Consider the following 24,103-nt stretch of genomic DNA (forward strand, 5'->3'; position numbering starts at 1 on the left):
CGTATGACTCTTTCCATAGTAGAGGCTGCGGGCACATGTAAAAAGTTACTTATTCCTGAACAAACCCTTTAATGCTGTCTTCCTGTTCTGTCTACCAGTTTTGGGATGACTGCAGGCATGAAGATACTGTACCTAGTATAAGGGACAGGGGAGAACACAGGAGAGGTGAGATTATCTATCACCACTAGAACACCCTGCTATCACTGTTTATAGTAAAAGGACAGGAGACATGCAAACTGATTACGATTATATTATATGATTATTATTATTACTATTATTAGTACCTTATAAAGGCCACTGTACTTTTTTTTAACAAACGCTGCACGACTAGATTTATCGCATGCATCATTCAGGGAGCATGTGTTATTTCTCCCAAACACAAAGCAGCCACAATGTTCCTGCAATTGTCTCTGACCACCTTGCCCAGTTGGAGTTAGGTGAGGAGACAGCCAGCACGGTTGTTTGCTGCTTGATGCACTTTAGAAAGTATTTGGCTATGTGGCTACTATCACCCAGGGAGATCAGCTCTAAAACGGCATGGCACCGCTTCTCATGATAGGAAGAAGGAGTGGGAGCGATGTTCTGCCCTGCTTCTGTTTGGGACAGGAGGATATCCATGGAGGAGGCCGATAAGTGCCTGGTGTCAAAACAAACGTGGAGGTATCAATAGGACCTGGCCTTCTTGTTACAGTGCTGCCTCGCTGCAAAAAACATTGATCTAATGGGCTGTGAAAGGCATGAACTGTTCCAGTCCGTAACCGTTGATCCAGGTGTCCATTGTGTGCACCTTGCTGCACAGCTAGAATTGCAAGGAGTGGCCTACATTCACCGCCACTTGAGAGTACAAAGCAGGGATGGCTTTTTTTTTTTAAATGCCAGCTAGATAACTTCTAGTGAGGCTGAGCACATGCCATTAGCCCCCTAAGGGCAACAGAATCCACAAAGTGGTACCACAGAGACTGCACCACCAGCAACTTGTGCAAGCAGAGTTTTTTCTTGGCCACACATTCCATTATCAATGGCTGATGGTGGGACAGAATAGGAGGAGGCATAGTCTGAGCAGTAGAAGCAGTAACTGATGATGACTTGGACACAGTACTGCACGTGGATGCCGCCTGGCTGCCGCAAAGGAGACCGGGAGAAGGAGGAATCTCTTGTTGTGGTAGCTGGCAGACACCTGTCACTCCCATGTCTTATTGTAATCTGGCAGATCTTGCACAGCGCATTGCTTTTGATTTCTAGCACCGTGGAGAAGAACTGCCAGACAGGAGATACTTGCACACTCCACACAGAGCTAGCTGCAGCCAAGCTTGTTTTAGGTCTGGGATGTTTTCAGCCTGCGACCACAGTATCATCAGCATCTGGCCCTGGCAGGTTTTGGGAGGTTCTAACTGTATGTTGCCTTCACTCTGTATTGCTGTCACTGCCACCATCCTCTTCCTCTGATGTTACCTTATTCTCAGCACTCTGATCTAGCTCCTAGATAATGTCCAACACACAATCATTGTAATAGTCCTCAACCTCCCGACATGAAAACTGTGATATGTCATCATGGGCTTCCTAGCCCCCTCCAGATTACCTGCTTTATACTTGCCCTGAGTTCCACTGCTGCTACCACTTCCCCTACCACCACCAGTGCAGCTACAGGTGCCACTACTCCTACCACCACAAGCACAGCTATGCATGGGGTGCCCCTTCTCCCCGGAATCTTCTCCTCATTGTAGTCTAAATGCTGAGCCATCCAGTCCACAATTCCATCCTCTGTGTCCTCAATAATATTAGGAGCCAGGGAGAACTGTGGCCAACTACTACTACTACTCCTGGCAGGTACTGATACTGCTGGTATTACATACATTCTGACTCTTGGAGGACGAGGCGTGGGTCTTTCATTTTGCACTCTTCCATTTATCAGACATTTTATTATGAGGCCTATATATGAAAAGTCAGGGGTTTGGTACAGACAGATTATTTAACAGTAAAAGCAAAATGGCAAGTGTGTTTTTTGTAATTTAAAGACAGTGTCACAATTAAATGTCTCTCTACTTCTACAAACACACTCCACACTGGTATTGACAATTTACTTTATAAAGAATGCAGTGAAATGTCTTAGAACTAAGCGTTTAATATCAGTGGGAAATAAATGAAAACTGTGTACTAAAATGTCTTTGAAATACACAGTCTGATGAACTAATATGTCCACTAACACAATATAACAATGCAGCGTTTGTTGTAAAATGTCTTTGAACTATGTGTTTAATAATATGGATATAAAATTGGTGTTGTTACTGTACCATGTTTGTGCTATAATGCAACGTGTTTAACCTTTGAGGGTTTATTTTTCCGTTCATATAGCCTTAAGAGGGCTTGTTTTTTGTAGGAAAAGTTGCGCTTTCCAATTCCACTATTTAAAATTGCACACAATGTAGTGGGGAGCTGGAAAAAAAATCCAAATCGGCAGAAATTAAAAAAAAGCCTGGCTGCACTGTAGAATCCAATAGATAAACCCATGCACTCTAAAAACTGAGCCACCACACTTTCTTATCAAGGAGACCAAATAAACCTGGTTTACTGACTCTAAGGCTGGGTGGGCTCAGACTGTCTGAATGATAGCCCGCCCCGCCCCCCTAATCAGACAAGCATAGGAAGTGAGCATACATGGCTGAAGAGCAGATGTGATGTCACGAAAAGCCAGGGTGGGGGCCCAGCCTTGGAGGTAGGAAATCAGAAAATAAAGTGCAGAGCAGGCTGCCAGACGAGCTGAACAAGTGAGGTGGGACAACCACTTTAAGCACAGTTTGAGCATCCCCTCACTCCCTTAATACTTTCCCTAGAGGAATTCCCCCTCTTTAGTGTTCCTATCACACTACATTAGTGACTTGTGTCTATAATCGTTCTTTGTCAGACTCTGCCCCCTCACCACGTCCTCCCAGTGTCATGTTATCCACAGTCCTCTATCTTCTTCATGGTTTTCCCTGCTAATACTGACATTAAACGCACTGGGCACTGTTTTCAAGTGATTTATCTGAAACTAATCGCATAAGCTTTGTTTTTATATGGCAGACCAATTATGTATTAATTTCAGGGACTCGTTATCTAAAGTTATGAGTCCCTGAAATTAATACCTTCAGAGTAAAGATGAGCAAATTGATTCTAAACTAATAGGATTTAATAAGAATTTAGCAAAATTGGTCTGCCATACAAAAACAAAGATCCCTCCCCACCATAGAAACATAGAATGTGTCGGCAGATAAGAACCATTTGGCCCATCTAGTCTGCCCAATATACTGAATACTATGAATAGCCCCTGGCCCTATCTTATATGAAGGATGGCCTTATGCCTATCCCATGCATGCTTGAACTCCTTCACTGTATTTGCAGCTACCACTTCTGCAGGAAGGCTATTCCATGCATCCACTACTCTCTCAGTAAAGTAATACTTCCTGATATTACTTTAAAACCTTTGCCCCTCTAATTTAAAACTATGTCCTCTTGTAGCAGTTTTTCTTCTTTTAAATATTATCTCCTCTTTTACCTTGTTGATTCCCTTTATGTATTTAAAAGTTTCTATCATATCCCCTGTGTCTTGTCTTTCACAGTTACTCTTGTTGCTTTCTGTATGTCCCTAAACATATCATGCTGCTGAAGATATCATCTCTATATTATCCATTACACTAGAAGAGCAAAGGTTTAGACTCTAGTGTAATGGATAATGTAGAGATGATATCTTCAGCCCCATGATATGTGTAGGGACATACAGAAGACAAGAAGGAGTAGCTGGTGGGGAGGGAGCTCTCCAGAGGGATCTGATAAATGATGCTGAAATCTTGTAGTTCACAGGATGTCAGCCACACAGGAGAGAGACAGCAAGCCTCAGACTGGAGGTCAGACTAGAGATCACATGACCAGGTATCCATAATCAAAGGATCAAAATGTATGGATGCATCTGAGCAGCTACAAAATTGTTGGCGAGTTAGAATTATATGTGCTGATGAAAATAATCCTATATAGCTGTTCCAATAATCAACTTCCAATATTATCAGGGGAGTAGCTGTAAGGCAGGGGTGGGGAACCTCTGGCCCACGGGACGTATGCAGCCCGCGGGACCATTTAATGTGGTCCATGGCCCCTGCCAGAACATATTGTGAAGGTGAGGCACAGGAAGGTGAGAACAGCGCATTGCTAGCTGTACTCACCTTCCCTCATCTTCTTCCGGCCCCACGCTGTGTCCTGACACGTACAGTGTCAGGACGTAGAGCATGTAGATGCGCATTATGAACTGACGTTGTGTGCTGTCAGGTCACAGTACATCGTGGTGGGAAGTAGACCAGGGAGGGCAAGAGAATCTGCCAAGTGGCTGCGCCGTCCAGAGCTGGAGAGGCAAATTTATTTATTTATTTTAAATGTCTCATCTGAGGTCTGATCTGAGGCTGGGGGGCCTATTGGGAATCTGATCTGAGGCTGAGGGGTCTGATGAGGGTCTGATCTGAGGTTGGGAGGTCTGATCGGAGGCTGGGGTCTGATCTAAGGCTGGGGAGGGTCTGATCTGAGGCTGATGTAGGCTGGGGGGGTCTAATAGGAGGGTGATTTGAGGCTGATAGAGTTGGGGGGCAGATCTGAGGCTGAGAAAGGGACAAAGGCAGGGACATTTTCGAAGAAAGAGGCAGGGACAGTGGCAGTATCATGTTACACATGCATGGTTTGACTTTTCTTGTGTGTGTCCCTTCTCTCTTCCCCTAGCTTCTGCTCTCTCTCTTGTCTCCTCCCCTCTTCTTCATTCTGGCTTCACCCCTCATCTCAGCTACTTGCTCTGTTAGCTGCTCACTGCATGATTTTTTGACCTATCCATTTGTTCATCGGTGTATGATCTGCACAGTTTGGAATAAACTTCTTCACGATCTACAAGGTGTCGTTTGGATCGAGTCACTGTCAGCCAATTCACCTAAGATTATGGTTATCGCCATCTCAGCAGAACTGTAAGTTCAGAGATCACATTGTGATGCTTAGACTGGAGAGGCAGAACAGTCAAAAAAATCTGTGAAGGGTTCTTACAAGATCTGCAAAATATCTTTCAAGGGATCCTTGCTAGCTATGCATGTATAGTGAGATGTATATGGACACTGGAATATAGCAGAATATATGTACAAGCCTGTATACTCCAGCCAGCAAGTAAGGGCTCTTTCACACTTGCGTTGTTTTGTTCCGGCATAGAGTTCCGTCGTCGGGGGGGCTCTATGCCGGAAGAATCCTGATCAGGATTATCCCCATGCATTCTGAATGGAGAGAAATCCGTTCAGGATGCATCAGGATGTCTTCAGTTCCAGACCGGAACGTTTTTTGGCCGGAGAAAATACTGCAGCATGCTGCGCTTTTTGCTCCGGCCAAAAATCCTGAACACTTGCCGCAAGGCCGGATCCGGAATTAATGCCCATTGAAATGCATTAATCCGGATCCGGCCTTAAGCTAAACGTCGTTTCGGCGCATTACCGGATCCGACGTTTAGCTTTTTCTGAATGGTTACCATGGCTTCCAGGACGCTAAAGTCCTGTTTGCCATGGTAAAGTGTAGTGGGGAGCGGGGGAGCAGTATACTTACCATCCGTGCGGCTCCCTGGGCGCTTCAGAGTGACGTCAGGGCACCCCACGCGCATGGGTGACGTGATCGCATGGGGCGCTCTGACGTCATTCTGGAGCGCCCCGGGAGCTGCACGGATGGCAAGTATACTGCTCCCCACTACTACTACGGCAACCAGGACTTTAATAGCGTCCTGGCTGCCATAGTAACACTGAACGCATTTTGAAGACGGATCCGTCTTCAAATGCTTTCAGTTCACTTGCGGTGTTACGGATCCGGCGGGCACCTCCGGCAAATGGAGTACACGACGGATCCGGACAGCGCAAGTGTGAAAGAGGCCTAAATCTCAGCATAAGATTCATCAGTTTTCTGCACAGATTATTGAAGAAACTGTTCATGCAACTGTTATTTAATCAGCTCCTAGACGGTCTGTATTGTCACATGCATTCTGCCTGCAAGTCAATCTAAGCTCTGTATGCAATCAAAACTAACTTTGCAGCAGCCATTGCTAAACTTCTCTCTGACTCCCCCTCCCACTGGTTGCCTAGGAAACCCTCTCCCAGAGCCAGAAGAAACATACATTTCTATGCAAACACATAAATTGTGATTTAACCCTTTGCTTGCCATCACAATGCACCAGCAAGGCAATGTACAATCTGAGGAACCTAATACACAACAAGAACCTGAACTTCCAACAGCTCAGGAGTCAGATTCTCAAGGCCACATAAAACAAAAACGTTTAGTGAAGCCAACCTGGAAAGTCCAAGAGAACTAGGAGGCTGACAAAGAAGAACTGCTGCAGAACATCAGCCACTCATAGTCTAAAACTATTGAATGCATGTCAGCTCTGTCTCAACCAACTCATAAGGTATTGCACCTAGAGGGCGCTGTTAAGCATTTGAATGCTGCCTATGAGAACTACCAAAGACTGTCTGCTAAATATGCTGATCTCTTAAAGCGGTACAACACAGAAAATTCCTTAAAAGAATTACAGGAATTAAATGAGCTCAATCTTGAAAGAGACGATCTAGTAATACTAACAAGGACAAAAACAGATGTAAAAATCGCACATCTCCATGAATCTAGATCCCATCTCTCCACAACTTCTAAGCGCTCCACACGATCTTCCAAATCCTTAAGATCAACATCTTCTACTCTCAGCCAACGACTCATCAAAGCCCGCGCTGATGCAGAAGCTTCAAAAATCCAGGCAGTTTTCGCCCAGAAGAAAGCGGAAATGGAAGCTGAAGCTGCACAGAGGGAAGCTGAGGCTGCACAGAAGAAAGTGGAGAGGGAAGCTGAGGCTGCACAGAAGAAAGCGGAAATGGAAGCTGAGACTGCACAGAGGGAAGCTGAGGCTGCTCAGAAGAAAGCTGAGGCTGCAAAGAAGAGAGCAGAAATAGAAGTCTTAGAAAAGCAATGTGAGCACGCCAAAGACATGGCAAGACTAAGAGTCCTAGAGCAGGCTGTAAGTGACAATGAAAGAAGTGTCAGTAGCCGTCACTCTGTTATATCTTATGCATCAGTGTCATCACAGACCTCATCAAAACTCCATCACTCTGTCATAGCAGCCAAAGAACTCAACCAAGGTGTTGTCTCTACATCTATTACACCTTCTCAAGTGGCAGAAACGGGTACGAATAGAAATGACCTACCACACTAACCTGCCACCCTTTAACCAATCCACTATTATGCGGCTACAAGCCAACACACCTTTAGACCGTACACCAGCTCCAGTGTTAAACGCCTCAGCACCATCTTATGTTCCCAAGTCACTCAACGTCAATGTACCAGCTACTGCAACTAACTTTGTTCCGCCTGCAATTGTATACCCAAAGTCTGAAAACACAGACATGTCGCAGTTTTCCAAGTACATCCTTCGCAGAGAACTCACTAGGACAGGCCTCACCATGTTTGATGACAAACCTGAAAATTACCGAGGCTGGAAATTCACCTTTAAAGCAACAAACAGCGAATTAGATATCACTGTTGCAGAAGAATTGGATCTACTCATCAGGTAGCTAGGACCTCATGTAACCCTCTTTTCCTTACACCATCTGCGACACCTCCAGCTTTCGCACTCACTCGGTAACCAGCTCCTCCAAGCATAAATTCTAAGTGGACTCTAAGGGACGACACTCAGGTCTTCTGTGGGTTAAAGCTTTATTGAGGTGGAGTGCACTTGGCGGGAGCCTGTAATACAACAGGGAAACACTGCCACTATCTGGTATACAGCCAGGTCACCAGCCCATCTCCTTCACAGTAAATGTCTGCACTCCAAATATATTATAAAACAGTGATCGTATAGTGGATTTTACATTGAACAAGTATATGAAGATAACAGCAACATACCTATAATACAACAGGGAAACACTGCCACTATCTGGTATACAGCCAGGTCACCAGCCCACCTATATCATAACAGGCAGTCATTATATTACATTCCCACATACGTGTTACAGGATATAACAAAGCATACAGAAAAATGAACAAGAGAAAATCATTTACAAAGATATTGCAGCAGGGTGACCTGGAATACAGCATGTCTTACAGCCATTTTAGGAAGAGCACATGGCTCTATAACTCTACATCATCTACTCAGCCTAGCATGTGCTGCGGGGTTTAAAGGCTGCTAAAAAAAAACAACATACAGTCACCTCTTTACATTCTACAGAACTATTATGGGTATATATCATAACTTTTTACAACAGATAAATGAACTTTAGCTTTAGAGAACTTAGACAGAGATCCTACCTCCTTCACAGTAAATGTCTGCACTGAGGAGACCAAACCAAGTAGCAGAATACACAGGGGGCTTTCTGGAAGAGTCCACTGTCAAGACTCTGTCTGTTAAAACTTTCCTCAGTTATCTAATAGCACATTTGAAGAGGTTTATTTAGCATGTCCTGACTCTCTGCTAACAGCTTATGAATATATGGAACTATATTTAACAAGTGCTCATTGCTGCAGCTCCTGTATCTTGGTATGACCCTATTGCAAACCTGCAGACCGGATATTTGGTGAAACTTCATGTGGTTCATATCGACTGTACTACACTCAGTCAGCTGAACGTATCAAGATACTTAAAACCGTTTACATTTCCAATCCTGCTGCAGGTCTCGATGCTGCTTGGGACAGACTTGATCATAGCTTTGGCAGCTCTGAGGCCATCGAAGATGCCTTACTCAAAAGGTTGCAAGGCTTCCCAAGGATGACAGCTAAAGACAATCTAAAGCTTCAAGAACTTAGTGATCTTCTACTAGAGCTTCAACTAGCTAAGGCTGACACCCACCTACCCGGTCTAAGTTACCTTGACACCCCTCGTGGCATCAACCCTATTGTCCTTAAGCTACCATATGGCATCCAAGAAAAATGGGTTAGTCAAGGATCTACTTACAAGAAAAGGTATGGAGTAGCCTTTCCTCCCTTTTCCTACTTCTGTACTTTCATAAAGGAAATTGCGGACTCTAAGAATGACCCAAGTTTCTTCTACGGTGACTGTAACCCTCTTAGTCCACCTTCTCCAGGACTTGCAAACACGTGCATAACGCACAGAGACAGCAGGGGTCCAGTGTCAGTGAAAAGGACTGATGTTCAACCTGCACCTGCTACGGTTCTTCTGAAGACTGGACAAAACAAGAAACTTGAGGATCCGAATCGCCAATGTCCCATACATAACAAGCCACACCCACTTAAGAAGTGCATCGGCTTCAGAAAGAAACCTCTACAGGAACGCAAGGAACTTTTAAAGGAATTTGGAGTTTGTTTCAGATGCTGTGCTTCCACAGAACACCTGGCAAAATACTGTAAGGCCATCATTAAGTGCATAGAATGCGGTAGTGACAACCACGTTCAAGCCCTTCATCTGTACCAACACAGCACTACTCCATCCACTGACATTCCCCCCAGGGCAAAGCTTGGCGGGGAGCACGCTGAACAAACAGCAACCTCCACCCCAGTGTTCTCAACATGCACTGAAGTCTGTGGGGAAGGACTTTGTGGGAAATCCTGCGCTAAGATATGCTTGGTTCGCGTATACGCAAAGGGCAAAACTGAAAGGGCCGTAAAACTGTATACCATTCTCGACGACCAGAGTAACCGATCTCTCGCAAGTACAAGGTTCTTTGATCTCTTAGGCATAACAGGAGGTGCTCTACCTTATACCCTAGGTACTTGTGCAGGGATTACAGAAGTCTGGGGTAGAAGAGCCAGTGAACTTGTAAACATAGAATGTGTCGGCAGATAAGAACCATTTGGCCCATCTAGTCTGCCCAATATACTGAGTACTATGGATAGCCCCTGGCCCTATCTTATATGAAGGATGGCCTTATGCCTATCCCATGCATGCTTAAACTCCTTCACTGTATTTTCAGCTACCACTTCTGCAGGAAGGCTATTCCATGCATCCACTACTCTCTCAGTAAAGTAATACTTCCTGATATTACTTTTAAACCTTTGCCCCTCTAATTTAAAACTATGTCCTCTTGTAGCAGTTTTTCTTCTTTTAAATATTCTCTCCCCTGTTTTACCTTGTTGATTCCCTTTATGTATTTAAAAGTTTCTATCATATCCCCTCTGTCTCGTCTTTCTTCCAAGCTATACATGTTAAGGTCCTTTAATCTTTCCTGGTAAGTTTTATCCTGCAATCCATGTACCAGTTTAGTAGCTCTTCTCTGAACTCTCTCCAAAGTATCAATATCCTTCTGGAGATATGGTCTCCAGTACTGAGCACAATACTCCAAATGAGGTCTCACTAGTGCTCTGTAGAGCGGCATGAGCACCTCCCTCTTTCTACTGGTAATTCCTCTCCCTATACACCCAAGCATTCTGCTAGCATTTCCTGCTGCTCTATGACATTGTCTGCCTACCTTTAAGTCTTCTGAAATAATGACCCCTAAATCCCTTTCCTCAGATACTGAGGTTAGGACTGTATCACTGATTTTATATTCTGCTCTTGGGTTTTTATGTCCCAAGTGCATTATCTTGCACTTATCAACATTAAATTTTAGTTGCCAGATTTTTGACCATTCCTCTAGTTTTCCTAAGTCCTTTTCCATTTGGTGTATCTCTCCAGGAACATCAACCCTGTTACAAATCTTTGTGTCATCAGCAAAAAGACACACCTTACCATTGAGGCCTTCTGCAATTTCGCTGATAAAGATATTAAACAATATGGGTCCCAGAACAGATCCCTGAGGTACCCCACTGGTAACAAGACCATGGTCTGAATATACTCCATTGACTACAACCCTCTGTTGTCTGTCCCTCAGCCACTGCCTAATCCATTCAACAATATGGGAGTCCAAGCCCAAAGACTGCACTTTATTGATAAGCCTTCTATGTGGGACAGTATCAAAAGCCTTACTAAAGTCTAGATAAGCCATGTCTACTGCACCTCCGCCATCTATTATTTTAGTCACCCAATCAAAAAAATCAATAAGATTAGTTTGACATGATCTCCCTGAAGTAAACCTATGCTGTTTTTTTTATCTTTCAATCCATGGGATTTTAGATGTTCCACAATCCTCTCCTTAAGTATGGTTTCCATTAATTTCCCCACTATTGATGTCAGGCTTACTGGCCTATAGTTGCCCGATTCCTCCCTACTACCTTTCTTGTGAATGGGCACAACATTTGCTAATTTCCAATCTTCTGGGACGGCTCCTGTTGCCAGTGATTGTTAAAAAAATCTGTTAATGGTTTTGCTAGTTCACCGCTGAGCACTTTTAATAGCTTTGGGTGTATCCCATCAGGCCCCTGTGACTTATTTGTATTAATTTTAGACAGCTGACTTAGAACCTCTTCCTCTGTAAAGACACATGCATCAAAAGATTCATTAGTCTTCTTTCCTAACTGAGGTCCTTCTCCTTCGTTTTCCTTTGTAAAAACTGAACAGAAGTATTCATTGAGGCTGTCAGCTAGTTCTTTATCTTCTTCCATATACCTTCCTTCTTTTGTTTTTAATTTGGTAATTCCTTGTTTTAGTTTCCTTTTTTCATTTACGTATCTGAAGAATGCCTTCTCGCTTTTTTTCCGTTCCGATGGTATCGCAATAATGATATCAACAACTAGGTCATAGACTATCGGATGAAAGTTCACGTGTTCAGCAATAGCCCTTCCCCAGCAGTTGCCATTTATGGACTGAGAAAAACTGGCCAAGAAGGCGAACAGGAGATCGGGACGGATGCACGTCAGTTTGTGGAAAGGAACTTCTACGTGGATGACGGTCTTAAGTCACTACCTACGGAAGAAGAGGCCATTGACCTTCTTACCAGAACCCAGAACATGCTCGCCACTGCCAACCTCAGACGACACAAAATCATCTCCAACAGCAATAAGGTAATGGGAGCATTTCCTTCCGATGATCATGCTGTCAGTGCCAAGGAATTCCAACCAGAGTCTGACCTTTCCCTCACACAACGCAGCCTTGGATTGCTGTGGGATGTTAAGCAAGATACGTTCACATTTCAAACATCAGCTTGCGACAAGCCCTTCACAAAAAGAGGAGTACTGTCTGCAGTGAACAGTATCTACGACCCTTTGGGATTCGTAGCACCCTTTACTATTCAAGGTAGTGTATTACTCAGACAACTCACTACAGAGAACACTGACTGGGATACCCCTTTACCCAAGGAGAAACAACAAAGGTGGGAATCCTGGAAGCAGTCTCTCCAGGCATTGGAACAGTTCAAGATACCACGCTCTTACACTCCTGCGTCCTTGAAGAATGCCACCAGACTAGAGATCCATGTCTTTTCGGATGCATCCATGAAAGCCATAGCTGCTGTAGCTTATCTCCGAGCTGTACACTCTAACGGTGGAATAGGAGTAGGATTCGTTATGGGCAAAACCAAGCTAACTCCGAAGCCTGCACATACCATCCCAAGACTTGAACTCTGTGCAGCCATGTTAACTGTTGAAATTGATGAGCTTATAGAGCAAGAAACAGACCTTGACATTGATTCCTTTGACTTTTACACAGATAGCAAAATCGTGCTAGGATACATATATAATCAAACAAGACAATTCCATGTGTATGTCGGCAATCGAGTGGAACGCATCAGGAAATTCTCCACGCCAGAGCAATGGCACTATGTACCCACCGACCTTAACCCTGCCGACTTAGGCAGTCGTGCAGTGCCTGCTGCTACATTTCTGAATATATCATGGATATCCCCACCAGTACTCTTGAATGAAGAATTTTTCTCAAGGCCTGTAAAGTCTATCTTTGAACTTGTCCAGCCGGACTCTGATAAGGAAATCAAGACCATTGCAGTTACACTTAACACCTCTGTGGAAGCAAAGATAAAACTGAAATCTCATCGATTTGAGCAGTTTTCTAAGTGTTCTTCGGCTGTACGAGCGACTGCACGACTTATTCACATTGCTCATCTCTCTTGTGCCTTCTCTCTTCCCCTAGCTTCTGCTCTCTCTCTTGTCTCCTCCCCTCTTCTTCATTCTGGCTTCACCCCTCATCTCAGCTACTTGCTCTGTTAGCTGCTCACAGCATGATTTTTTGACCTATGTACTTGTTCATCGGTGTATGATCTGCACAGTTTGGAATAAACTTCTTCACGATCTACAAGGTGTCGTTTGGATCGAGTCACTGTCCGCCAATTCACCTAAGATTATGGTTATCGCCATCTCAGCAGAACTGTAAGTTCAGAGATCACATTGTAATGCTTAGACTGGAGAGGCAGAACAGGCAGGGAGAGCGAAAGCTGGGTGAACCCCTCTCTGGACCCCTCTGGGTTTAGCTTGACTGCCATTAATGCCAAATAAAGAACTAAATATATAAACAAACATTCTCAACTTAAAAATTTGACTGCTGTGGTCAAAATGGCGCCTGTACTATTTGTAATATATAGCGCAGGCGCCATTTTGTGCTGCAAAAATACAGCGCTCTTTTTTATTAAGCTCAATTTCTGTAACTTACCCTGTTAAAGTTTTCCGATATTGAGTTCCGTCCTTGGGGTTTAATACCTGAAAAAAATGCTTCAGTTTTATTCTAATGCATTCTGAATGGAGAGAAATCCGTTCAATATGAATCAGGATGTCTTCAGTTCAGTCACTGTACGGTTTTTGGACGGTGAAAATACTGCAGCATGCGGTTCCAAAAAAACGGATCCGGTTTTGCGGTCTGCGCAGACCTTTAAAAATGTGAAAAATATATATATACTGGATCCGTTTTTCCAGATGACAACCGGAGAGACGGATCCGGTATTGCAATGCATTTGTGAGACGGATTTCCGGATCCGGCGTGCAGTTCCGGCGGCGGAACTGCCTGCCGAATCCTCACAACGCAAGTGTGAAAGTACACTACGTTGCTTATATGTTTGACCAAATATAGCAGTCAAATTTTCAAGTTGAGAATTTTTTATGGCCCCCGAACGATGTTACAAATATCCAAATGGCCCTCGGCAGCAAAAAGGTTTCCCACCCCTGCTGTAAGGGGTGCAATCACTACTGGGCCTAGGAGCCTGAGGGGGCCTAAAGACCCCTGTGCCACATAAGAAGACACCGGTATTATACAAAGTTCATGCAGGTCAAGTTACATCTCTGGCTGCAGGGAAGGGGTAAAGTCAAGAATTTGGCTTGGTGCAGGGGATGCCATTATAATTTTCACCTCAGGCATCACGAAGGCTATGTGCTTCACTGCCCCTGGCCACAAAGCACTGAGGGAAGGGGACCAAGCTGAAATCCTGCACCAGGGCACATGAGCCTTTAGCTACGCCCCTGAATATTATATTATACTCTATGCAAGTAAGGCCTCATGCACACGACCGTTGTTGTGTTCCGTTCCGCAAAATGGGGTTCCGTTCTTCCGTGATCCGTTTCCGTGTGTCTGCCTTTATTTTTGGAGGATCACCAGACATGAAGAAAAGTAAAAAAAAGTGTAAGTCAAGTTTGCCATGCAAATGATAGGAAAAAAACGGACGCGGATGACAATCTTGTGTGCCTCCGCGTTTTTTCACGGTCCCATTGACTTGAATGGGTCCGTGAACCGTTTTCCGTGAAAAAAATAGGACAGGTTATATTTTTTTGACGTACTGGAACCACGGATCACGGATGCGGATGACAAACAGTGCATTAGCCGAGTTTTCAACTGACCCATTGAAAGTCAATGAGTCTGCAGAAAATCACAAAAAACGGACACGGACACGGAATAAAACAACAGTCGTATGCATGAGGCCTAAGAAGGAGGACTTGCATCTACATGTGCTAGAATAGAATCCGTGGTATGATCTTGGTACTGCCATTCTGACAGTAAGAAGACACCAGGAGACTGCACCCTAGACTACAAAACCTTTGAAGATAATGATGCATTTATCTCCTGATGTTCATGTTCAAGCTGACGATCCAGGCACAACTTTGGTTGACCATTTGTAGTATTGCATGTTCCCGGCCTAAGACCTCTCAGAAACTGTTGTGCCACTCTTGTGCGACCACAAAAGATCTGCAGCAGTTGACAGAGAAGGCCATTAGGGATGAGCGAACCCGAACTGTATAGTTCAGGTTCGTACCGAATTTTAGGGTGTCCGTGACACGGACCCGAACCCGAACATTTTCGTAAAAGTCCGGGTTCGGTGTTCGGCGCTTTCTTGGCGCTTTTTGAAAGGCTGCAAAGCAGCCAATCAACAAGCGTCATACTACTTGCCCCAAGAGGCCATCACAGCCATGCCTACTATTGGCATGGCTGTGATTGGCCAGTGCAGCATGTGACCCAGCCTCTATTTAAGCTGGAGTCACATAGCGCCGCACGTCACTCTGCTCTGATCAGTGTAGGGAGAGGATGCAGCTGCTGCTGTTAGGGCGAGGATAGGCAGGGATTTATTTACTGAAGTGATCGATATACAGCTGTATATCATACAACCTCTGCTATTCAATTGCTCACTGTTTTAAGGCTGCCCAGAGCGTTTTTCAGTCACTTTTTTCTGGGGTGATCGGCGGACATTTTGTGTCTTGTGGTGCGCCAGCACAAGCTGCCACCAAGTCCATTTTTAACCATCAATAGTGTGTTGTTGTTTTTTTGCTATATCCTACATCAGGGGCTTGGCTGTGCTTGCTATTTTATTGAGGGGTAAAATACAATTGCCAAAATAGCAGTACCCTAAATCTGGTGTTTCAGCTGTGGCTAGCCAATTGTAATACTGTCTGCTGTCTGCCGAAGTACAGTTTTTGTTCTGGGTTGAATACAATTCCCAACTTAGCAATTCCCTAAATTAGTGGTTTCTGCTCTATCAGGCCAAGGTTAAATCTATCCATAAAAGGGTATATTAGATTGAAGGTGCGGATAGGGTCATCCTCAATAACTTCACACGCTACCGTGCATTTCCAAGTCTAATTCTGTCCGTAAAAGGGATACCTGTCATCCAGCGCCTAAATACTAGGCCTACAATTTATATTCAGCTAAATCTGTCGTTACTGCTGTGCCTGTATTAGTGTAATACGGTACCTAAATAGATAGCCAGATAGTGTTAGGTGCCTGTAAAAAAAGGCCTGAATTTGAATTCAATACATTGGGCCAAATAATTTTTTTCTTATCGTGGTGAACGGTAACAATGAGGAAAACATCTAGTAAGGGACGCGGACATGGTCGTGGTGGTGTTAGTGGACCCTCTGGTGCTGGGAGAGGACGTGGCCGTTCTGCCACAGCCACACGTCCTAGTGAACCAATTACCTCAGGTCCCAGTAGCCACCAGAATTTACAGCGATATTTGGTGGGGCCCAATGCCGTTCTAAGGATGGTAAGGCCTGAGCAGGTACAGGCATTAGTCAATTGGGTGGCCGACAGTGGATCCAGCACGTTCACATTATCTCCCACCCAGTCTTCTGCAGAAAGCGAACAGATGGCGCCTGAAAACCAAGCCCATCAGTCTGTCACATCACCCCCATGCATATCAGGGAAACTGTCTGAGCCTCAAGTTATGCAGCAGTCTCTTATGCTGTTTGAAGACTCTGCTGGCAGGGTTTCCCAAGGGCATCCACCTAGCCCTTCCCCAGGAGTGGAAGAGATAGAATGCACTAACGCACAACCACTTATGTTTCCTGATGAGGACATGGGAATACCACCTCAGCACGTCTCTGATGATGACGAAACACAGGTGCCAACTGCTGCGTCTTTCTGCAGTGTGCAGACTGAACAGGAGGTCAGGGAGGAAGACTGGGTGGAAGACTATGCAGGGGACGATGAGGTCCTAGACCCCACATGGAATGAAGGTCGTGCCACTGACTTTCAGAATTCGGTGGAAGAGGCAGTGGTGAGACCGAACCAACAGCGTAGCAAAAGAGGGAGCAGTGGGCAAAAGCAGAACACCCGCCGCTAAGAGAGTCCGTCTGCTACTGGCCACCGCCATCTGGGACCGAGCACCCCAAAGGCAGCTTCAAGGAGTTCCCTGGCGTGGCAGTTCTTCAAACAATATGCTGACGACAAGACCCGAGTGGTTTGCACGCTGTGCCATCAGAGCCTGAAGCGAGGCATTAACGTTCTGAACCTTAGCACAACCTGCATGACCAGGCACCTGCATGCAAAGCATGAACTGCAGTGGAGTAAACACTTTAAAAACAAGGAACTCACTCAGGCTCCCCCTGCTACCTCTTCTGCTGCTGCCGCCTCGGCCTCTTCCTCCGCCTCTGGAGGAACGTTGGCACCTGCCACCCAGCAAACAGAGGATGTACCACCAACACCACCACCTCCGTCACCAAGCATCTCAACCATGTCACACGGCAGCGTTCAGCTCTCTATCTCACAAACATTTGAGAGAAAGCGTAAATTCCCACCTAGCCACCCTCGATCCCTGGCCCTGAATGCCAGCATTTCTAAACTACTGGCCTATGAAATGCTGTCATTCAGGCTGGTGGACACAGACAGCTTCAAAAAGCTCATGTCGCTTGCTGTCCCACAGTATGCTGTTCCCAGTGGCCACTACTTCTCCAAGAGAGCCGTGCCTTCCCTGCACAACCAAGTATCCGATAAAATCAAATGTGCACTGCGCAACGCAATCTGTGGCAAGGTCCACCTAACCACAGATACGTGGACCAGTAAGCACGGCCAGGGACGCTATATCTCCCTAACTGCACACTGGGTAAATGTAGTGGCCGCTGGGCCCCAGGCGAAGAGCTGTTTGGCGCACGTCCTTCCGCCGCCAAGGATCGCAGGGCAACATTCTTTGCCTCCTGTTGCCTCCTCCTACTCGGCTTCCTCCTCATCTTCTTCCACCTGCTCATCCAGTCAGCCACACACCTTCACCACCAACTTCAGCACACCCCGGGGTAAACGTCAGCAGGCCATTCTGAAACTCATATGTTTGGGGGACAGGCCCCACACCGCACAGGAGTTGTGGCGGGGTATAGAACAACAGACCGACGAGTAGTTGCTGCCGGTGAGCCTCAAGCCCGGCCTGGTGGTGTGCGACAATGGGCAAAATCTCGTTGCAGCTCTGGGACTAGCCGGTTTGACGCACATCCCTTGCCTGGCGCATGTGCTAAATTTGGTGGTGCAGAAGTTCATTCACAACTACCCCGACATGTCAGAGCTGCTGCATAAAGTGCGGGCCATCTGTGCGCGCTTCCGGCGTTCACATCCTGCCGCTGCTCGCCTGTCTGCGCTACAGCGTAACTTCGGCCTTCCCGCTCACAGCCTCATATGCGACGTGCCCACCAGGTGGAACTCCACCTTGCATATGCTGGACAGACTGTGCGAGCAGCAGCAGGCCATAGTGGAGTTTCAGCTGCAGCACGCACGAGTCAGTCGCACTGCGGAACAGCACCACTTCACCACCAATGACAGGGCCTCCATGCGAGACCTGTGTGCCCTGTTTGAGTACTCCACCAACATGGCCAGTGTCTCCTTGAGAAAACACTTAGGGCTGTTTCACACGAGCGGATGCTGTGCGCGACATCCGCTCCGTGAATGACAGCCAAGACCCGATGCAGACTGCAGAGGCACAGAGCATTATCAATCATGTTAATGCTCCGTGCCTCTGCAGTTCGCATCGGGTCTTGGCTGTCATTCACGGAGCGGATGTCACGCACGGCATCCGCTCGTGTGAAACAGCCCTTAGGGCGATGATGGAAGAGGAGGTGGCCCAGGAGGAGGAGGAGGAAGAGGGGTCATTTTTAGCACTTTCAGGCCAGTCTCTTCGAAGTGACTCAGAGGGAGTTTTTTGGCAACAGCCTGGCACACATGAGCGACTACATGCTGCAGTGCCAGCGCAACGACAGCAGAGTTGCACACATTTTAACGTGTGCGGACTACTGGTTTGCCACCCTGCTGGATCCCCAGTACAAAGACAATGTGTCCACCTTACTTCCTGCACTGGAGCGTGATAGGAAGATGCACGAGTACAAGCGCACGTTGGTAGACGCGCTACTGAGAGCATTCCCAAATGTCACAGGGGAACAAGTGGAAGCCCAAGGCGAAGGCAGAGGAGGAGCAAGAGGTCGCCAACGCAGCTGTGTCACGGCCAGCTCCTCTGAGGGCAGGGTTAGCATGGCAGAGATGTGGAAAAGTTTTGTCACCACGCCACAGCTAACTGCACCACCACCTGATACATAGAAACATAGAATGTGTCGGCAGATAAGAACCATTTGGCCCATCTAGTTTGCCCAATATACTGAGTACTATGGATAGCCCCTGGACCTATCTTATATGAAGGATGGCCTTATGCCTATCCCATGCATGCTTAAACTCCTTCACTGTATTTGCAGCTACCACTTCTGCAGGAAGGATATTCCATGCATCCACTACTCTCTCAGTAAAGTAATACTTCCTGATATTACTTTTAAACCTTTGCCCCTCTAATTTAAACCTATGTCCTCTTGAAGCAGTTTTTCTTCTTTTAAATATTTTCTCCTCTTTTACCTTGTTGATTCCCTTTATGTATTTAAAAGTTTCTATCATATCCCCTCTGTCTCGTCTTTCTTCCAAGCTATATATGTTAAGGTCCTTTAATCTTTCCTGGTAAGTTTTATCCTGCAATCCATGTACCAGTTTAGTAGCTCTTCTCTGAACTCTCTCCAAAGTATCAATATCCTTCTGGAGATATGGTCTCCAGTACTGAGCATAATACTCCAAATGAGGTCTCACTAGTGCTCTGTAGAGCGGCATGAGCACCTCCCTCTTTCTACTAGTAATGCCTCTCCCTATACACCCAAGCATTCTGCTAGCATTTCCTGCTGCTCTATGACATTGTCTGCCTACCTTTAAGTCTTCTGAAATAATGACCCCTAAATCCCTTTCCTCAGATACTGAGGTTAGGACTGTATCACTGATTTTATATTCTGCTGCTGGGTTTTTACGCCCCAGGTGCATTATTTTGCACTTATCCACATTAAATTTTAGTTGCCAGATTTTTGACCATTCCTCTAGTTTTCCTAAATCCTTTTCCATTTGGTGTATCCCTCCAGGAACATCAACCCTGTTACAAATCTTTGTTTCATCAGCAAAAAGACACACCTTACCATCGAGGCCTTCTGCAATTTCGCTGATAAAGATATTAAACAATATGGGTCCCAGAACAGATCCCTGAGGTACCCCACTGGTAACAAGACCTTGGTCTGAATATACTCCATTGACTACAACCCTCTGTTGCCTGTCCCTCAACGTGTTAGCAGGAGGCAACATTTCACTAACATGGTGGAACAGTACGTGTGCACACCCCTTCACGTACTGACTGATGGTTCGGCCCCATTCAACTTCTGGGTCTTCAAATTGTCCACGTGGCCAGAGCTAGCCTTTTATGCCTTGGAGGTGCTAGCCTGCCCGGCGGCCAGCGTTTTGTCTGAACGTGTATTCAGCACGGCAGGGGGCGTCATTACAGACAAACGCAGCCGCCTGTCTACAACCAATGTGGACAAGCTGACGTTCATAAAAATGAACCAAGCATGGATCCCACAGGACCTGTCCATCCCTTGTGCAGATTAGACATTTATAACTACCTCCCCTTAACCATATATTATTGTACTCCAGGGCACTTCCTCATTCAATCCTTTTTTTATTTTCATTTTACCATTATATTGCGGGGCAACCCAAAGTTGAATGAACCTCTCCTCTGTCTGGGTGCCGGGGCCTAAAAATATCTGACAGTGGCCTGTTCCAGTGTCGGGTGACATGAAGCATGATTCTCTGCTATGACATGAAGCCTGATTCTCTGCTATGGGACCTCTCTCCTCTGTCTGGGTGCCAGGGCCTAAAAATATCTGACAATGGCCTGTTCCAGTGTTGGGTGACATGAAGCCTGATTCTCTGCTATGACATGAAGCCTGAATCTCTGCTATGGGACCTCTCTCCTCTGTCTGGGTGCCAGGGCCTAAAAATATCTGACAATGGCCTGTTCCAGTGTTGGGTGACATGAAGCCTGATTCTCTGCTATGACATGAAGCCTGATTCTCTGCTATGACATGAAGCCTGATTCTCTGCTATGACTTGAAGCCTGATTCTCTGTTATGACATGAAGCCTGATTCTCTGCTATGGGACCTCTCTCCTCTGTCTGGGTGTCGGGGCCTAAAAATATCTGATAATGGCCTGTTCCAGTGTTGGGTGACATGAAGCCTGATTCTCTGCTATGACATGAAGCCTGATTCTCTGCTATGACATAAAGCCTGATTCTCTGCTATGACATGAAGCCTGATTCTCTGCTATGGGATCTCTCTCCTCTGTCTGGGTGCCGGGGCCTAAATATCTGACAATGGCCTGTTCCAGTGGTGGGTGACGTGAAGCCTGATCCTCTGCTATGACATGAAGCCTGATTCTCTGCTATGACTTGAAGCCTGATTCTCTGCTATGACATGAAGCCTGATTCTCTGCTATGGGGCCTCTCTCCTCTGTCTGGGTGCCGGGGCCTAAATATCTGACAATGGCCTGTTCCAGTGGTGGGTGACGTGAAGCCTGATTCTCTGCTATGACATGAAGCCTGATTCTCTGCTATGACTTGAAGCCTGATTCTCTGCTATGACTTGAAGCCTGATTCTCTGCTATGACTTGAAGCCTGATTCTCTGCTATGACATGAAGCCTGATTCTCTACTATGGGACCTCTCTCCTCTGTCTGGGTGCCGGGGCCTAAATATCTGACAATGGCCTGTTCCAGTGGTGGGTGACGTGAAGCCTGATTCTCTGCTATGACATGAAGCCTGATTCTCTGCCATGAGACCTCTCTCCAATTAATATTGGTTAATTTTAATTTATTTTATTTTTATTTTAATTCATTTCCCTATCCACATTTGTTTGCAGGGGATTTACCTACATTTTGCTGCCTTTTGCAGCCCTCTAGCCCTTTCCTGGGCTATTTTACAGCCTTTTTAGTGCCGAAAGGTTCGGGTCCCTATTGACTTCAATGGGGTTCGGGTTCGGGGCGAAGTTCGGGGTGAAGTTCGGATCCCGAACCCGAACATTTCCGGGAAGTTCGGCTGAACTTCTCGAACCCGAACATCCAGGTGTTCGCTCAACTCTAAAGGCTATCTTAAAAGTATATACGGGCAGAAAATAGTGAGAAGATCCAGACAACATGTAATGTCTATGGTCAGCTGTAATCCTGCCATCTCCATCTTTCTCATTATACAAGGATAAATTATATAATACTGGTGGATAAAACAAAACTGAAGACAAGATCTTCACAGCCTTCTACAGACCATAGTGGACATTTCATGGGACCTTATCTCCATCTACCTGTTCATCCTGTGGGACATTGTGACATTCTTCTGAACCATCCTGTAGAAGAAGAGGACTGGGACATCTCTCTGGTGTTGTTATCTCTTCCTTATCTGTAGGAAACACATCCAGTGACTGAATTCATTCCTTACATACAGATAATGAGAGGACGTGTGTATTTAGTCATGTCTACTACCTGGTGATGTGAGAGGCCGGTGATCCTCCATCATGACGTCCTTGTACAGATCTTTGTGTCCTTCTAAATACTCCCACTCCTTCATGGAGAAATAGACTGTGACATCCTGACACCTTATAGGAACCTGACAACACAATGATACAGTCATCACCCAGATACCTTCATAGCGTTCTTGTATAATGTCCCACCATTCCCAGCAGTGTCACCTCTCCAGTCAGCAGCTCAGTCATCTTGTTGGTGAGTTCTAGGATCTTCTCTCTATTGATTTCCTCATGTATCAGGGGGCGAGGTTGAGGCTCCATGATTGGGCTCAGGATTCTTCCCCATCCTTCAGACACAGGGTCCTGACAGCGCTCACTAGAGGTCTTCTTCACTACTGTGTAGTCCTGGTTATAGAGAGACACAGTAATAAATATCACTCCATACATCTCCAGTGTCCCTCACCTCTCCAGTCATGTCCATCTGTTAGTAACATAGAGAAGATGACGTAATGTGACATCATCAGAATCTCTCACCTCTCCAGTAAGCAGGAAGAGGATCTCTAGGGTTAGATTTATTATACTATCCGCCATCTTGTCCCTGTCCATCCTTGTCGGGTCAATCAGGAGAAGGATCTTATATAGAAGATCTCCACTGAGCGGATCCTATATTGTAGAAACCTGAATGGAAACAAGATAAGATGATGGAAAATCCTACAAAATCTCATGTAAAATATAATAACTGGAGATAAGAGGAGACATCGGAAGAGATAATAAAGTGTAGATGTTGTGTTCTCTCTTTTTATATGGATCGAAACATGTGTGAGGTCAAGGCAGTTTCATGATATGTCATAAAATCCAATATATTTAAAATACAAAACATAAGTTGATCAACAAGTCATAAAACTGGGAATAACAAATATAGAATAAAATGAAGACAGACCTGCAAAGCGAACTAACACCCCGGAATGAAGATCACGTTAGCCCTTTTACACTACATGTGTCTATTTTATTCTAGATATTTTTTTTATTCCCAGTTTTATGACTTGTTGATCAACTTGGATGTTTAGTATTTTCTATATATTAGATTTTATAATCTAGATCATTTGTAGGTTTAATTTATTGGTATATAGAACCACTGAAAAAACCGCAGGGTGTGCATTGTGAATGACTAGAATACTACAAAAACAGCCTGACACGGTCCGGCCCAGGTTCCGATATCAGCACAGCTCCGTATAAGGAGCGATTGGTCCCTCATTTTTATACTATTGCAACCACTGAGGAACAAAACATACAGTTTCGAAATGCGTCTGGTGTAACTGCGGTATTAATCCATCGAGAGCAACTGCGGCACCAACCTATTGAGAGGCATAAACTTATCCTTTATACCATTCTGGACAGCAGAAGTCGGCGTTCCCATATCCCTACTACACACACGCAAGTAAGTGTGCCGGCACACAAGAGAACTATAGGATCCAGCAGCGCATCAAGATCATAGGTGAGCGGAGGTCATCAATATCAGATCAAGAGGGGGGGGGTGGACGTCCGACACCTGGCTCCCCCACTCGATCAGCTGTATAAAGAGAAGGCACACGCTTTGCATAGACCGGCTTGCCATAGACATGACAGCGGCGAGCAGGACAGGAGACGGCGCGCGCCTTCTTCTCATACAGCTGAGCTGTGGGGGTGCTGGATGTCGAATCCCCGC

At 45.6% G+C, this 24,103-nt stretch overlaps 1 protein-coding gene and 1 long non-coding RNA gene across 2 annotated transcripts in view; both read right to left on the minus strand.

Moving 5' to 3' along the window:
- LOC121005745 (zinc finger protein 729-like) overlaps nucleotides 1-24,103 on the minus strand; it is a 456,628-nt gene that overhangs the window by 297,737 nt on the left and 134,788 nt on the right.
- On the minus strand, nucleotides 22,500-22,984 carry LOC121003569. Its single transcript, XR_005779510.1, has 3 exons — nucleotides 22,933-22,984; nucleotides 22,624-22,803; nucleotides 22,500-22,541 (listed from the first exon to the last, which is right to left on the minus strand). It is a non-coding gene; the product is annotated as an uncharacterized LOC121003569 (long non-coding RNA).

This window comes from Bufo bufo, chromosome 6, assembly GCF_905171765.1.
Source record: "Bufo bufo chromosome 6, aBufBuf1.1, whole genome shotgun sequence".
Classification (NCBI taxonomy): domain Eukaryota; kingdom Metazoa; phylum Chordata; class Amphibia; order Anura; family Bufonidae; genus Bufo; species Bufo bufo.